This window comes from Lycorma delicatula, chromosome 9 (assembly GCF_047948215.1).
Source record: "Lycorma delicatula isolate Av1 chromosome 9, ASM4794821v1, whole genome shotgun sequence".
Lineage (NCBI taxonomy): Eukaryota > Metazoa > Arthropoda > Insecta > Hemiptera > Fulgoridae > Lycorma > Lycorma delicatula.
This window is the reverse complement of record NC_134463.1, coordinates 85,063,680-85,075,753: the sequence shown is the minus strand read 5'-3', so window position 1 is coordinate 85,075,753 and position 12,074 is coordinate 85,063,680. Positions and strand designations below refer to the sequence as shown.

At 31.7% G+C, this 12,074-nt stretch overlaps 1 long non-coding RNA gene across 3 annotated transcripts in view; it reads left to right on the top strand.

Annotated features, from left to right (window-relative positions):
* LOC142329909 (uncharacterized) overlaps positions 1-12,074 on the top strand; it is a 66,518-nt gene that overhangs the window by 39,319 nt on the left and 15,125 nt on the right. For all 3 annotated transcript variants that reach the window (XR_012757618.1, XR_012757617.1, XR_012757619.1), the window contains exon 3: positions 11,237-11,286. This is a non-coding gene — a long non-coding RNA (uncharacterized LOC142329909). The remainder of the gene's footprint in view (positions 1-11,236; positions 11,287-12,074) is intronic.

Here is a 12,074-nt window from a genome sequence, read left to right as displayed (position 1 = left end):
GGATGCATAATTTTAATTCTTAATCCCTGACATGTATTGTGTCCAGGAGGTATTTATTATAGTAATTCCAATCAGCATGGTTCCATCTATTTTGAGGTCTGCTTTTCTGGTTTCTAACTTCTATGATTGTATTTTTTGGGCAACCATATCATCCAAGTTTTGCAAGTTCTGTATGACATTTTTTGTGTCAGTTTATTTAAATGTATTCATTTGTTGTTGATAAAAAATATATGGCTTTAGACTTTATTTTCAGATTCCTGGCATCTGTATTCATGTTTAATAATTTTTTATCACAGATTTCTTTGTTTTCAAGAAAAGAAACAATTGATAGTCGCGGCATAAATCATAATTTTCAGAGTATATACTTGACTATATCTTTGCTTTGTGTGCAGACATACACACACACACACAACAAAATGATTGCTTAAATCATATTTTAATTTTAATTAAATGCAGCAAAACAAATTTTATTAACATGTAGGTTTTAATTCTTATGAATAAAAGGCTCATTAGTACATGATTATGTTACTTTATTCTATTTAGTATTGTTGGGATAAAGATATTTTTCAAATTTATAAATTATATGCATTTAAACAGGATCAAAAGAAAAATAGAAATGTCAAATTGACAGAAATTCAGAATCATGGAAAAAACACAATCACTCTCATCTGGTCTACCACAGACAGAATTCAGTGAACATATAAACAGGTTTTAGTTTATGTAATTTGTTCCTGCATATGGTTACGTGCTTTGTAGCTTGCGAGTGGGATTATGAAATAGTCAAGGATTTTGTAGTATGTGAGTTGCCAAATGTATTCGGATTTTAAACAAGAATGTTCTGATTGAAATGTAAGGATTCTACCACTCCCTCACAGATGTTTGCAAATTCGGTTGAAAATTTTTCAGATATTCACTGAATACTTACTTGTTTGTACAGGTTAATTTGTGAAGAGGTATGTTTAGGAAAAGGAAGCATTTATTTTTGTTTATTTTTCCTTTTTAAGTAAGTTTTATTTTATTTTTATTAAGCGATATGCAATGATTAATTTTTATTATTCTTCCTTTTTATGAAATATTCCTATAAATGATTACTCATTAAAGAGTAAGTGTATAAGATGGTATTTTTATTCAATTCAGGGAAATAAATTAATTCTATGATAAGCAGCCACAATTTATTTGTTACAACTGTTATCTTATAAAATGTTTACTGAAAATGCAATATAAGAGTTCCGATTATGTATGGGTTATCATTTTAAAGGGTTTTTATTACCAAGAAATGAAAAAAAAAATATCGGTTTGAAATTTACCAGCACCCTAGTGTTCTTCACTGGTTGTTGGTAAATTTCAAACCGATATTATTTTTATTTTAATATCTAATTATTTTTCTTCCTAATACCTTAGCTAAGATAAAACATCAAACAAAATGAAACATCAAACAAATTTGTTGTGGTGGAACCACAACCACAAGTGAGATTGGTTTGGTTGCCCTTAAAATTATATTTTTCTGTTATCCCCAATGTGCGAATCAAAGTTAACTGTAGATAAAAGGCGGCCCTCATTGACAGTTTTTCAGTGATATTTCATAGGTGGCACTTATTTTCATTGGTTTCAGAGTTATAGCCAAATAAAATTTTAATTAATGAATTATTTGGATCTTACAAGGGAAAGCCACATCCGACTTTATTTCCTTTTGTTTTTTTTTTTAACTTTTTTTTTAAATTTAAATATATTGATTTATTTAACAATTATTAACCTGTGATTGTAAACAAAAAAAATAAAATTAATAAATAATAAAAAAATTAAATAAAAATCAGAAGTTAATAGTGAAATAAAATTGTATGTACTTTTCATTTTTTTTAAATGGGTATGTAATTTAATAGGCGTACAAGGAAGTCATGTGTTCATATCAGCTTTTTTATTCTTTTTTTTTTCAACATAAATCTACTGAAAGAGACTTTGCACCTTCATTTTATAACTTGGTTATCGTTGGTCAAATATTTTTATTCTGGAATTTGTATCGCTCATCAGTTTTAATGCAAACTGATGAGCGATACAAAAAGCTTGATATAAGTGACTATTTATATCAAAAGACGTGGTACAAATGACTTAGATCTGCCATCGCATATTACCATCGAGTAACCTTTTTTATTCGTCACTTTCTGTTAATTCGCGTAAAAAAAAAACTTTTATTTACGGCAAGTTCTAAGAATGGAAATAAGAGTTCATATTAAATACCGGATGATTCGTTTTTCCGGTTGTATAACTTGTTTTTGGTTATATCATTTCAATATAGGAAAATATCTAGAAACAAAATCAATTCTTTTTTCATTTAAACCATTTATGGACCGCGTTAAGATAAAAATGAAATAAATCTACAAATATTACAATATTAAAATAAAAACGTAATTTTCAGTATATAATTAAAATATTAAGTACGTACAATTTATTTTTCCCAGAATTAGATAGTTTAATTTATTAAAAAATACCCCCCCTCATCTAACTTTGAGATAACTGTACAGTTTGCGGCATTCTCCCTTGTACCAAGAGTTCACTTCAATGAACGTATATTTTACTCTTCATTTTTGGGCGGCGAAGAGAGAGGGGCTACTCAAAAATTTCAAATGGGACCGATAATCATTTTATAAATCATTTTAAAATTACACCAGACGAGAAAAACTATTCAATTATTACAAATAAATTGTGATCGATAAATCCAAATTTGTGGCAAATAATGTTTTTGTTTGCGGTAGCTAGAACTGCGGTTTTATGCTCTCCTTTAATCTTTTTTTGTTATTTTGAGGTATCCAAATTCTATAAGAAAGGCTTACTCGGTAAGTTCCAATTCACAGAATTCAGCCTTCAGGGGGGCCGGGTGTCAAGGACGGCTAAGAAGTTTTAAACGGAACATTTAATCATGTTTTAAAGGTCTTTGCGATACAAGAAAATGGTAAAACAAAATTAAATTTAAACCAAAATAGCGACAACATATCGCTTTCGAGATTTCGCTTCTCGAAATCTTCTCACATTGTGAGAAATGTCTGGTGAAACCTTTCTACATTCTATCTCAATGCGTTCGCTTAATTTTTCGAGAGAAGTCGACTGTGAACTATAAACGGTTGATTTTAAATGCCCCCAAGGAAGAAATCAAGGGTATTCAGGTCAGCAGACCTGACATGCCATTCAGTATTACCACATCGACCTATTCGACGACTTTGGAACTTCTGGATCAACGCATTTCTCACATTGCGAGCGTAGTGCTGAGGAGAACTGTCTAATTGTGAAAATCCACCTTCTGTCACGAATAAAGTTCGTCCGTTTGGTCAACGAGCTATCTCAACTGGAATTATCGGTTCGTTGAGTAACCGTTGTAAAAATCACTACATACGTTACTATTAATCACACATGGTCCGAGAAGTGTGTTATCTATTATTCCAGCTCGTACATTCAACCGCTTGGATGCTGGGTACGACTTTCACGATATCAGTGATAGTTATTATGTTTTTTAACAGTTCCATAAAAGGAAATGAGGATTCGTCAGCGAACAGTAGGTTGAAACAAGAAATTGTTCTCGCTGTACTCAAACCTCCGATCAAAATTGTCTTCAATAAGTTATTAAACTAATCGAATCGTGTATGGATGGTAATTACTTTTTTTAATACTTCTTGCACTGACCACTCCTGGATAAATTATTTCGTTGATTATTAACAAAAACGTTTGTTAATTAGTTGAAACCCATAACAAATAGATCTTTTAATAATCTGAAAATAATTATTTTAAAAACCAATAAACTTAGCAAATACAAAAATACACTATTTTATAGCAGCTGAGAGAAAAAAAAATAGTTAAGTCTTCAAAACGCAATTAAGTATTATGATGAAATATTATTAATTCATTCTGGAACTTTTCTTGCCGTTTTTAATGGAATAGGAAGATTCAAGGGACCAATGTGTAATAAATATACAGAAAAATAACATATTTAAAGAAACTTATCTACAGCTAAAAATATACATGAAATACGAGTATTTTATAATGTAAGAAAAAATTTATAAAATCCGTACAAATTACAAAACCAACTGTTTAGAAACAAATTTAAAAAAAAAATTATGACTTCGTTTTACAATAATAAAAATTTTTCCAACTAATTTTTCCAGAATTGTGGGACGAAAGCCAATTTATAAATTAAACAAAATTATAAAAAATAATATTGAAATTAACTTACCAAGTTAACATTATAAAAACATATAACATCAGAAATAACTTATAAAAAAACAGGATGAGAGAGAGTAACACAACGGTAACTGATACGAGCCTACACAGAGAAACTGTTGAAAAGGTGATCTTTCCTTTCGATTATTTTATTTCTCTTCCTCTTTTTTAAGGTTGATTCATCGGACTTTATTTTATTTTTTTCACTTCATATGAAGATAACTTCTACTTACTTACAGTTTCAAAAATCTTAACATTTTTATGAAATGTAAAAATATGTTTCTACTATTACCAATATACGTGAAGTTTTATTTTTACCTATAACCTTTTTTTATAGTTTTTTTTTTTTTAATTTTTATAGTAATTTGATTGAAAATTGTTTTTTAATTTTCTTAATTTATATATCTCGTTCTCCCATCTAACTTGCTGCCATTCTCTCTCTCTCCCTTCGACTATCACTCTTTTTTCTCTTCCTGAAATAGGACGATTATATTATCATTATAACCGGTTAGAAAGTACAATTAATACGAATTATTTCTCTTCCTACTGATGTTTGTACTTCAGTAAAATAAACATTTAGATATAAAACTTATCGATAAAAATTGCATCAAAAAATATATCTTAGTTATTTTTATCTAAACATAATCTAGAACAAACGGTATAAAAATGTATTTTTTAGTTTACATATGTAATTATAATTTTAATGAAATTTTTCATAGTTAATTAAATCTATACTATTGTACATTAATTAGTCTTATTTTATTCTTATTTTAATTAAAATTAAAGATTGTTTTTTATGCGAATAATAGATGAAGTGACGAATAAAAAAGATAACTCGATGGAAATATGCGATCCCAAATCTAAGTCATAGATTTCACTTCGTAAAAAAGTTAAATATATCCAAGAACTAATGACAGATACAGATTCCAGTGAAAAAATATTCGCTCAACGAGTAGCAGGTTATAAAATGAAGGTACAAATTTTTTTCAGTAGATTTATATTAAAAAAAAAAAATTAACTAAAAACTGAAGATAGATATTAAAAAACATTAATTTTATATTAAAGATCTTTTTGGTACATATTTCTTTCCCGTCTAGCGCTAAGTTTTGATCCCTAAGGAACCCAAAAAACCAAATGGAAACTTTTCCGATTCCCGTATGAGCGCGCGTGTTCGGTGTCGCACCTTAATCACCTTACATCTTCAGACCTACTCGACCGATTTTGACCAAACTTGGTCAGGTTACGTCTTTATATGGAACAATGATGCTATTAAATTTTCAACTTAAAAAAGAACAACGGGGTACGGCTGTAAAGCGAGGTCACCCTCAGTATCTCGAGATTTCGCCTTAGGCACATTTGTTAACAATTAACAACTAATATTTCTAACATTTTCAAAGAAGGTTTTACAAAATCGCACCTCGTCCCCAAAAATTATCTAAAAAACTAGTGACTATGTGGGTATTCTGCGTCATTAGTACCCTCTCACTACAAGGAGCGCTAGTGTAGCATTGACGTACAGCTGCTGTAGTCATCTGCTATGTTGTGACATCACAGGTGACCGGTAGAATTAAATTAATAATATTTAAAGTGAAAAAAGTATTTAACTGACCGCTTATACCGCCCTTCCCGCGCGAATGAAATACGGTATGTAAAATATTATATTTAAGTAAAATGATAAATGTTTAAATTAAGTTGTGTGTGTAAGCCGTGCATCAGAAAAAAGCCGCGTGACGTGAAAGTCCTACAGTTTTGTTGTCAGCTTTTTTAACCTATTTATTAATAATCAATATTATTATAAAGGAATATACATATTGAAATAATACAACTATAATTAACTTTTATGTTTCCTCCGTGATAGTACAGATTTCATGACTTGGAGGCTTCCGGGTTACTATTTCTACAATTCTGAGAAATTACTAGTTGTCAAGTTTCATTTACCTTGTCACTAAAATTGCATTGTGTTATTCATGATAATCTTTACCTGATAGAATTAGTTACAAATGAAAGAACTTAGGTGATCAGTTACTTAAAGTACAAAAGAGGAACGGCTAAGAAAAAATATCATAAAAATAAAAACGTATGACCAAATACGCATTTTATTGCTAAACAATCATCGTCAGTATAAATTTAGTGTAACGATTGAATTTTTCCATGTCAAAAAGTATTTTAATAAAAATAGGGAAAGTAAAATATTTTCCAAATTTTATTAATTTGTTTTGTTTTATTTATCTTTCTTTTCAACTTGTATTTATTTTTAAATAATTTCTATATATATATATATATATATATATATATATATATATATGATATAATGAAATGCAGTAGTAAGCAAGTAGGATGCATATGTTTGTGCCGGCCTCCGTGACGCTAGTGGTAGCGACTCGATTTTTCATCCGGAGGTCCCGGGTTCGAATCTCGGTCAGGCATGGCATTTTCACACACGCTACAAATCAATCATCTCATCCTCTGAAGTAATATTTAAAGGTGATCCCGGAGGTTAAACAAGACGAAAGAAAAAAAATGTTTGTAATTCTAAATGTGATAAAGTAAATTTAGTTTGGAATCGTGCAGTTCTTTTTCGGATACCAAGTGTCTATATATATATATATATATATATACTAGAGTGGTCCAAATAGGGCAAAATTTTTGTCGAAAAACGTGCACCCTCTGATTTAAAAGTACTCTCAAAAACAAAATTTTTGACGCGTTGATGAACCCTTTCCGTTCGAAAAAAGTCATCCCCCACTCCACTTGAATTTTAAAGGGGATTTAACATGGGTTTTAGGTTATTTTCAAGTCGTTACGATATAGCACTTGCATGTTTCATCACAAAACTTCAAAAATAACGTATATAAGGGTTTTTGGGGTCGGAGAACACGAATTTGAAGTCAAAAACTTATTTTGACACATTGTAACTTGTCAAAATCGCTGTCAATCAATTGACAACTAGCGTTTTTATATATAAAAATCAATGGTAGACATTACAAATAACGTTAATAAGGGTTTTCGAGGTCGGAGAACATGAATTTTAAGTTAAAAACTTATTTTGACAAGTTAAAACTGTCAAAATCGCTGCCAATTAATTGACAACTAGCTTTTTTGTGTAGAAAAATCAATGTTAGACATTACAAACAACGTTAATTAGGGTTTTGGGGATCGGAGAACACGAATTTGAAGTGAAAAAATTGTTTTGACACATTAAAACTGTTGAAGTCGTTGTCAATTAAAAAAATCTGAAGGATAGATTCAAAAAGATCAACTCTCATTTTATTTAAAACATTTTATATTCATGTATATAATTATTCAAATAATTTTGTTAAAATTTTATGATTTCTATTTCTATTATTATATTAATTACATATGTAATGTAATTATATACATTTGGATGTTTTTTGCGATGAACATTTACAATTTGTAGTATATATTGCAATTGACTTTCATCTCTAGTGAATTTACATCTAAATTCTTTCACCAACTTAACCATTCTTTCTGAGCAGTCATTGACGACCTTTAGATTTTTAACACAATTCAAAGCAGCCAAATAATCTTCGTTTTCGCTCCACTTACTTGGATCAATTTCTAGAAAGCTAGTCGCAAGTTCGAATCGTTTAAAAAAATTCAAGGACTCCGTGTTGGCAAAAAATCGATTTCTTTGTTTAACAATTCGTTAACATTTTTAGTTTCGTAGCGTTTCGTGTGAGCAGGTTCGTTATCATAATCACAATCATCTGTTGCAGATAATAAATTTTCGTAAGTTTCACCCGAAATTGCTCGTTTTTCAACCATTTTAAGTTTTAATTCAGTTGAGATGTTTTCATCAAAAAGAGCTAGCGTAGCTAGCCAAAATGAGTTTTTTTACTTCAAATTAGTGTTTGACCCCAAAAACCCTAATTAACGTTATTTGTAATGTCTAACATTGATTTTCCTTCATAAGAACGCTAGTTGTCAATTGATTGACAGCGATTTTGACAGTTACAATGTGTCAAAATAAGTTTTTGACTTCAAATTCGTGTTCTCTGACCCCAAAAACCCTTATATACGTTATTTTTGAAGTTTTGTGATGAAACATGCTAGGGCTATATCGCCACGACTTGAAAGTAACCTAAAACCCATGTTAAATCCCCTTTAAAATTCAAGTGGAGTGGGGGATGACTTTTTTCGAACGGAAAGGGTTCATCAACGCGTCAAAAATTTTGTTTTTGAGAGTACTTTTAAATCAGGGGGTGCACGTTTTTCGACAAAAATTTTGCCCTATTTGGACCACTCTAATATATACGCACTTGCGCGCGTGCATGCGTTGAGCGTGTGTGTAATCTTGTATATAAATTAAAGCAGAGATTAAAAAATATCTACCACAGAAGAATAAAAATTTTTTTTTTGTTACAAAGTACCAGTGAAAATAACGGGTTCTTTTGAAACCTATCATAATAGGCATTTTTTTAGAACTTACTCATAAGTTCTAACGTAGTGATAGGGCTAACATTTTTTTTATGTTTTAAAGGAAATAAAATCATAAAAGAGATTAAGTTTTCTCTTTTTTACTGCAGTTTTCTTAACGAACCGACAAATCAATTTTTTTCTTTGTATGAAATATACAAAATAATTAGCAATGATTTTTCATTTCTTTTCGTTAGGAGTCTGACCTTTCGAAAACATACGCCAAAAAATTTCCACTAATTACAGAAAAAGTATATTTAAATAGAAACTCAAAACATCCTCTAGAACTTTTTATAAAAAAAAATTAAAATTAAAATCTATGTTATAAAATTTAGTGATCGATTTTGAAATGCAGACTTCTATATTAAGCCATTTTGTTTTTTAATTTCACAAAAGGTAGATATAATCAGAAGTTTTCTAACTTTGTTGAACTATCAGAATTTCTACAAAGTTCAGTTCAGGGAATAGTTTTATGTCTTATCTTAACTGCAGACCGTCCTAATCCGGGACTATGTCTCAGTTGCTAAGTTCCCTATTCCCTATCAGCCCAGCAGCCACCTGCCCAGCGGCCACTGACTGAACAGAAGAACGAAGAAAGAAGAAACCTGCACTTTTCCCCGTTCAGCCCTTCGGGGCCACGGGAATTTCAAGGTTAATGGCATGTAACTTCGGTTACTGCCAATTCTCGGAAAGTGCAGGCCAAAGAAGAATGAAGAGGTCATCGGAAGAAGAAGTTGAAGAAGAAGGAAGACCCTCTACTCGACCCAACATCACGGACAGGGGTCCGGAAAAGAGCCCAGCAGAGATGCGTCCTGAAAGGCAGCCATCACAGAAGTGGATGAAGAGCTTCTACTCAAACTTTCCTTTTAAAACTTAAAATTAAATTAAATCAGCAACTGCGACCCCCCCCCCCCGCCGGAGAAGGGGGCGCATTGCTCCCTCCATATAGTTAGTGCCCCGTTGTGGCGTATTCCTGCTAGCCTATGAAGCGCTAGCACCGAAAGGACTTAAGTGGACAGTCTGAAGGGGAATTACGTCGGGAGGACAGGTTTCATAAGCCTAGCCTTCCGCGATCGGCCCATAAAATGGGTTTGATAACGCTGGTTTAACAACGGATTGGAATGCAATTAAATCCGTCCTTAAAAACACAAAAATATTAAATAAGACCCGTCACTTAAAATAAACTATTAAAAACACGTCCGATAGAATCATCCAGCAGCAAGAGACACTGTCCAGGTTCTGCGATCCGTAGGGAGAATCTATAAACTCCGGCCAACTTTGCATTCCATTCCATTCTCAGTTGCATGAAATTTGGCGGTTGACGATGACCCGACTATAACCTCGAACAAACTACAACCCTCGTTTGATCTTAGCGTATGACTTCGTAAGCGGAGGATAAAGGTTAATCCTGCAAAATCGAATCACGTGACGTTTGTTAAGAGGAGAGGAGACTGGCCGCGACTCCACCTGGACAAAGACGCTATTCTCCATACCAGCAGTGTACGGTATCTAGATTTGCATCTGGATCGTCATATGACACCGAGATAGCACGTTAGTGAAAAAAGAAAGCGATTAAACACTAAGTTACTGGTTACTGGAAAGAAGTCTCTGTGTTCTTGTAACCGATATGGATATATGGCAATCAACTATGGAGTACAACATACAACAGTACGTCGAGGACATCCAGCCGTTCCTGAACAAAATATTAAGGATCATAACGGAGCCGTAGTGGTCGTGTAGAATAATGAGAAATAATTATGTTGGGTGCTCGTATTTCGCCAAAATAGGGTTTTGGTATCAAACCCCGGTTATTTGAGATTTGCTGTTAGGATGAGAATGAATATGTTGAAAACTTCGTAATGGAGCTGCGGTGGTGCTAGATAATTGTAGTTGGAGGAAGCCACACGAAGGCGACTTTAGTAAGGTGTGTAAATACACTGATGGAAATGTCTGCCGCGGCATTTGCATCAGTAGTATCCTGACAGAAGCAAAACCTATGACTGTGTGGTGTATCAGGTTTACAAGGTCCAACAGACGACCTCCGGTGAAGCTCATCATAGGTAAATACGGAAAGAGTGGTTTGGCGACCGGGATCATCACAATGCGGGTGTCTTCCCCAACGGGGGGGGGGGGGGAAAGTCAGGATATATTTTCCAATTATTTTATTGCAATTTATTTATTTGATTTATTATACTTTTGAGGCATGCAATACATACAAATAGTTTCTTCGGGGAATGCCACTTGATGTTTCTACTTCATATAATTCCATATTCCATTTATTTACTTTTTCACATAGGAGGAACAGATTGTAAATAAAGAATTACAGCCAAAAAAAAATACAGACTTCAGTTATATGAGAACATATTTTCATGATTTGACTTGAGGATACTCATCTAAAACCAATCATTTTACACCTAATTCTACTATGCATTAATAAAGTTATTTTTGTAAGATGTGCTTTCTTTAAGATTATTTGCTTCAGTTAGTTTACTTAGAACAATACACTAATATTTTCAAGTCAGTATTATTTGTATTTATATACTAATGGATAAATTTTACAAAAGTAAAATTTAATTATGTAAATTTTTTTCAGTCAGAAGATGGACGTGCAGCATCAATACCTCAATTTCAACACTTCTTAAAGTAAGCTGTTAATTTATCATTTATTTATATTGTATTTTTTATTTTAATCATTAGTCACTTGAACGGTCGGATAATGTGAAATTCGTTTACAATATTAATGGTTAAAAATTACAAGCACATAGATCCATTCACTTAAGCTTTCCTGATAATCGAAAAATTATACGTGTAATGACGCTCGATTAAAATTTGTTTTAAAAATACGTGCATATTCTTTCGTTCCAACCGCTAGGTGGACGACAACAAATGTCCTTCTAAAGCTTAATCACGCACTCTATCATGTATCAAAAAATGTGAAGGATAAAGTTAGCTAATGTACGAATTACTCTTACTGTTTTTACCATCTGCGTTTCTTTTTAATACGTAATTTACTTCACAAGTTATCATATTATACTGATTATTTTATTTTATTTTATTTGTAAAGTTCTTTAGTCGTGCAAGATTCTTTGTTTTTTTTTTTAGTTGCACAATTATCAGTGTTTCTTTAACACAGTAATTAAAAAAATAATTATTTCTCTTGTCCACATTTAATTATCCCATTAAAGCACATTTTTCTGCATGTATGATTACTTGGTTGTACAATTTTTTTTCTCTTTCCATCTACATTGTATTATTTTCTTTTATATGTGCTTGTTTGTTTAAAATATCAGCCAAATAGATCATTTTTGAGTATAAACACTATACCCTACAGTTAAATTATATTATATTTTTATACTGGTAACAAGGAAGACAACGAGAGAGAAGAGATATGTCTAGCTACCGGCCAAATTAAGGTTCCAAGCGCTTTAATG